We start from the raw sequence: 6231 nt of genomic DNA on the forward strand, positions 1-6231 counted from the left end.
TGAATAACCATCTGTAAAAAAATGAAGTGGATTAATCATTTTAACTTTGTCCAAAAATAAGTTTGAAATAGATCAGAAACATAAAATCAGGAACTGGAAATTGGCTCAGCAGTTAACAGCACTGACTGCTCTTCCAGAGGACCCAGGTTCAATTCCCAGCACCTACATGGCAGCTCACAAGATCTGATACCCTCACACAGACAAACATGCAGGCAAAACACTAATGCACATAAAATAAAAAAGAATTATTTTAAAATACCCCCAAATCAGAAACAATGAAATATAGGAAACACTCTTTAAGATGGGGAGAGACTAGAATTTCTGAACAGTTTCAGTAGCACTGGAACTGGCCCCAAGAATCAACACATGAATCTACATGAAATTAAAAAGCTGAGCTGTGGTGGTGCATACCCTTAATCCCAGCACTTGGGAGGCAGAGGCAGAGGCAGGAGGATCTCTGCAAGTTCCAGGTCAGCCTGGTCTACAAATTGAGTTTCAGGGTATCCAGGGCTACAGAGAAACTCAAAACAAAACAAAACAAATAACAAAAAGAAATTGAAAAGTTTCTGCACAGAGAGAGGGGAATTATCATCAGATCACACCGACAGACCACAGAATGGGAGGAACTCTTTGCCATCTAAGCTATAGACAAGGGGCTAACAACCAGAATTTACAAAGAAGGGCAGAAATTAGACACCCAGGAAATAATAAAACTGCCAGTAATACATAGTACAATATACTGAGTAGACAGTTTCTTTCAGAACAAATGGCCAATAACTATTTTAAAAGTGCTCATTATCCCTAGATACCAGGTAAATGTAAATGAAAACTACTTTGAGATACCGCTTCATGCCAGTCAGAATGGCTGACATCAAGAAATGCTGGAGAGGATGTGGGAAATAGGAAACTTTAGTCCCAGTACTCCAGAGGCAGAGATGGGCAGATGCCTGTGAGGTCAGTGCCAGCCCCATCTACACAGTAGGTCCCAAGACAGCCAGGGCTACGCAGAGAGCCTCTGTCTCAAAAACAAAACGAACAAACAAAACTCTCAAGACACTGCTGGTGGGGGGTACAAATTAATACACCCATTTTGGAAATCAGTTTGGAGGGACCTTAAAACGGTTTAAAAATAGAATCGGAATATGACCCAGCCACCCCACTCTTTTTGTGCTCACAGAGGACCCCACATCCTCCCACAGAGACACCTGCACATCCATTTTATTGCCGTTTCACTATAGCAAGTGGATGGAAGCAGCCGAGATGCCCGTCAGCACACGAATGGACGATGAAAACTTGGCACGTGTATAAAACAGAACGCTATCCAGTTCAAAAGAGAAGTGAAATTACAAAATTGGCAGGAGAACAGATCAACTTAGACTGTATGAAGTGAGGTCACTCCGTCTCAGACGGAGGGTGAGACAGGATCTCACGTAACCAAGTCCGGCTTTGAACTCCTAGTCCTCCTGCTTCCAACTCCTGCGCTCTGGGATTACAGGAATAGGACGCCACCCTGGGCCAGAGCTCATTTATTTTAGTGCTGAGTAGTATTTGAGACTCAATAGTACTCTGCTGTTGGAGTGTACACAGCTTATTGACCCGTTCACCTCCTGGAGCACACGTTGGTCGCCTTGAAGTTTTGCACACGCTTTGCATGGATGTAAGCTTTTTAACTCTTTGGGTAAATATCAAGGGACATGATTATCGCATTAAAGAACTCTTTAGTTAAAATTTTTTAATATTTATTTATTTATTATGTATACAATATTCTGTCTGTATGCCTTCAGGTCAGAAGAGGGCAGCAGACCTCATTTACAGATGGTTGTGAGCCACCATGTGGTTGCCGGGAATTGAACTCAGGACCTTTGGAAGAGCAGGCAGTGCTCTTAACCACTGAGCCATGTCTCCAGCCCTAGTTAAAATTTTTTTAATATGTGCCAGAATGTCTTAACTATCGGTATACAGAGGGGCGTCTCAGGGGTGATCACAACACTGCCCAGCAGACACTAGCCGATGTGACATCTAGCAGCTCCTTTTGGAGCTGGGACCAGATTAAACTGTGGAGCTAGCTGGCACATAACAGCTGTAGAAGGCCTCCATTGTCCTTCATTTGTTATTGTGATTTTGATGACTTCAGGACGAGGTCTCTGTACACAGCCTGGATGGAACTTGCTAAGGTGACCAAGCTGGCTTCAAACTTGCTTCAGTTCTCCAGCCTCTGCTTCTAGCTTCTGAGATGACAATGCCTGGCCTCCATCCTCCTTTAGCCCTTGATTGACTTCCTGTTACTCCAACTCTTTCACAATTACTGCCACAAGCATCAGACCATAGAGGCGCTTCTGTCCATCACAGAGCAATGAAAAGTCCCCAGATCCAGCACAGCCCTGACCAGCTCCGCAGTCCCTAGCTCTGCCTTTCTCCACTTTAGACACAGCAGAGCAATCGGTTCACCTCTATCCATCGGGTATCCACGGGTCTCCTACGACCCTTGTTGCCTCATCCTCACAAACCTTAACTGAAATGAACAAATCTAAATGAATGAACCTAAATGAACGAACAAGCCAGAATTGGACTTTGTCATGTAGAGGGCAATTAACCAAGGAACAGGATGCTCTGCCCCTCTCTCCCAATATTACCTTTTATATGAATTGCTTTCTAACAGGATTAACTCCAGCCGGAGTGTAAAATTAAGCCTAAGAGAGAAGCAAGTGTACACGGCTAACTGACACGTCAGTCCAAGAGAAGGAAGTAACCCCGTAGTAATCATGAGATGCTAGGGGTTCTCCCGACACCCATGACCCAGCCCTGACTGGGCAGCTTGCAATCGTGTGCACAATTGCAATGTGAAAGGGCACAGAAAGTAACAATGACATGAAATAGGGTGCATTCCCGGAAAGCCTTATAGAAGAGGAGGCCTGGAAGGAACTGGGCACACAGGGCCAGCCCTCCTGTCTTTCAGGTAAGGAAGTGCAGAGTGGGCAAGGCCCAGTCAGGATCAAGACCTTTGTCAACCATGCCAGTTGCTCTTCTGGAAAACATTCCCGAGAAAGCTTGCTTTCTTTACTCTTGTCTTTTCTTTTTCCCTTCTGGCCTCTTCCTCCTTCCTTCCCCTCCCCCTCTTCTCTCTCTTCTTCTCTCCCTCCCTCCTCTTCTCTCTCTCTCTCTCTCTCTCTCTCTCTCTCTCTCTCTCTCTCTCTCTCTCTCTCTCTCATTCTTAACAGGTTCTTGTGTATCCTAGGCTAGTCTGGAACTCACTGTGTACCTGAGGATGACCTTGAGATACTGACCTTCCTACTTCCACCTTGAGTGTTAGATCCCAGACATGTACCGTGACACCTTGTTTATACAGTGCTGGGCATGGAACCCAAGGTTCCTTGCATACTAGATCCCAGACATGCACCATGACACCTTGTCTATACAGTGCTGGGCATGGAGCCCAAGGTTCCTTGCATATTAGATCCCAGACATGCACCGTGACACCTTGTTTATACAGTGCTGGGCATGGAACCCAAGGTTCCTTGCATGCTAGAGAAGCAAACCATCAACTGAGCCTCTCCCAACTTCCTCCCTAGGCCTTCATTCCGTTTTTGAAAATTAAAATATTGGGATCATTTAAAAATAAAAATATAGAGATTGGTATACTCAAGATACATTGTAAGTATATATAAAATTGGCAAAGAATAAATAAGATATTAAAATATAAAAAGATTGGAAAATCTTTCCTTCTCTCTTATTAATTCCTTATACACCTTTGTGTGTGTGTGTGTGTGTGTGTGTGTGTGCATGTGAAGGCCCAAGATTGGTATTGGCTATCTCCCTCAATTGCTTTCCATCTTTTAAAAATGTTATTTGTTTATATGTATATATGTATGATGTATGATGTGTGTATTTATGATGTATGTATTGATTTGTGTGATGTATACATGTATGTGCCAACACATGGATACTAGTGCCTGCAGAGACCAAAAGAAGGTGTCAAATTCCCTGGATTGGAGTTGCATGTGGTTGTGAGATGCTACGTGTGGGTGCTGGGAGCTGAGCTATTTCTCCACCCTGATCTTATTTTCTTTTGAGGAACAGTTTCTCACTGAACCTGGAACTCATCAGTTCAGCTAGTCTGACTGGCCAATGAGCTTCCAGGACCCACCTGCCTCTTTTTCACATATGTGTGCCACATCTGACTTTTATGTATGCTGCAGATCTAAACTTAGGTCTTGATCCGTGTGTGTGTGTGTGTGTGTGTGTGTGTGTTTCAAGACAGGATTTCTCTGGGTAGCCTTGGAACTCTCTTTGTAGATCAGGCTGACCTCAAATTCAGAGATCTGCCTGCCTCTGCCTCCTCAGTGCTGGGATTAAAGGTCTGCACCACCACCTCCTGGCAGGTCTTTATCCTTGTGTGGCAAGCATGTTACTGACTGAGCCATCTCTCCAGTCCTGCATATATAGTTTTGGCAGATATTATTCAAATGCCTTCCAAAAAGCTTGTACCACTTTGAAATCCTTCTGGCAGAACAGATGTGTTAGTCTTTGTGGGAGATTTGCCTTCTCAAGCTGAATTCTGCCTGGACTAAAGTCCTATGTTGTTTCAGGTCTTGAGTAAACAGTTTTAGGCCATGCTTGGTAACATGAAGATGGAACCAAACTTACAAACTTGGCACAACTGGTGCCTGGAGTATTGGTGTTTCTCACCCCAGGTCACCTCCTCCTTTGGCTTCTCTTTGGGAGGTCATCACTTAGAATAGCTCCGAATCTTGAGCTATCAGGTGGCCAGTTCTAAACTTATCCTCAAAATGACCCCATGAATGCAAGGGACAGTTATGAAGAGTTCAGTCTTACCCATGAAGACCCTGAGGCAGAGAGGGCTGAGATACTCTTCCAGGATGGGCTGAGATAAAGTAACGTTTGTGGAGGGAAACACCTTGAGCCATGGTTGCCTCTTGCAAGAGATGTGGGTCCTTGGAAGACAGCAAGGAGTAGCATTAAAGGCTGGCTCTAGACTAAGCTCTGGACAGACAATAGAAACAGTCCTTAGTTTAAATATAACTGAATTCTTTTAATGAAAGTCATAAGGGATAGGGGAGGGAGGAGGGCAAAGGGAGTCCAAAGTAACAGTAAACACTGTGTGAAAGAATCTAGTCAAATCACCAATCTAAAGGCACCGCATAAGGTGGGAGAATCTAGGTGTAGGTCAAAAGATCTATCCAGTAATAACGTTTCAATCAAGAGAAGGCTCGCATAGATTGTAGGTTGTAAACAAGGAAACACAAGTATAATTCATGTTGCAGAGTGGAATGGCCAGGGATGGAGGTGTCATCCAGATAGGACTGAACTATCCTGTCTCAGGGAGCAGTGTCTGTCTTCTGTTCTCTACCCAAGAAACAGACATGCGTAATACAAAACCCATATGGGATGGCTCCACACAGAGAAAATGAGTACAGACACTCCAAGAAGTCAACTAGTCTCCGTGGTGAGTTTGTTTGTTTTTGGACAGTTAGCCTCTTCTAGTCTTTTGAGTGTCTTGAAGTATCTCTGCTTCTCTTTCCATCTCAAGGGTTTAGAGCAGTGGTTCTCAACCTGTAGGTTATTACCCCTTTGGCAAGCCCCTGTCTCCAAAAATATTTACATTATGGTTAGTAACAGTAGCAAAAGAACAGTTATGAAGTAGCAAAGAAAATAATTGTATGATTGGAGGTAACCACAACATGAGAAATCGTATTAAAGGGTCATGGCACTAGGAAGGTTGAGAACCACTGGTTTAGAGATTGCATCCAGCAAACCCATGGCCAGTCAGCAGCAAAAATGCCAGATTTCATTGTATTTGATGAATTCTCTATAAACTCAGTTTTTATTTCTTAGAGAGTGGGAGATTTCTGAAGTTTGAAGGAGTCGACAACACTTGTTTGGGAGGGGGGAATCTGAGGATTAAACCCACGCTTCAGGCTTACCAGGCAAGTGCTCTGTGACTGAGGTAAATTCTAGCCTTAGAGACTGGTAACTAGAGCTTTCGGTAACTTCAGTAACTGAAGTCTTCACTTAAGGCAGAGTTAATTTCACTTCTGAGCCACTCTGACTCCAAAGGTTTCTTTTTAGGGTCAGCTGAGTTTTTATCTTTTCCAATTTTCCAGTCATTGACCTTCCTTTGGGGCATGTGGTGGTGAAGCTTTATGTTAATTTGACTGGATTTGGAATTACCAAGGAGAAGCACATTTCTAGAAGCATTTCTAGAGAGGTTTA

This window comes from Arvicola amphibius, chromosome 2 (genome assembly GCF_903992535.2).
Source record: "Arvicola amphibius chromosome 2, mArvAmp1.2, whole genome shotgun sequence".
NCBI classification, from domain to species: domain Eukaryota; kingdom Metazoa; phylum Chordata; class Mammalia; order Rodentia; family Cricetidae; genus Arvicola; species Arvicola amphibius.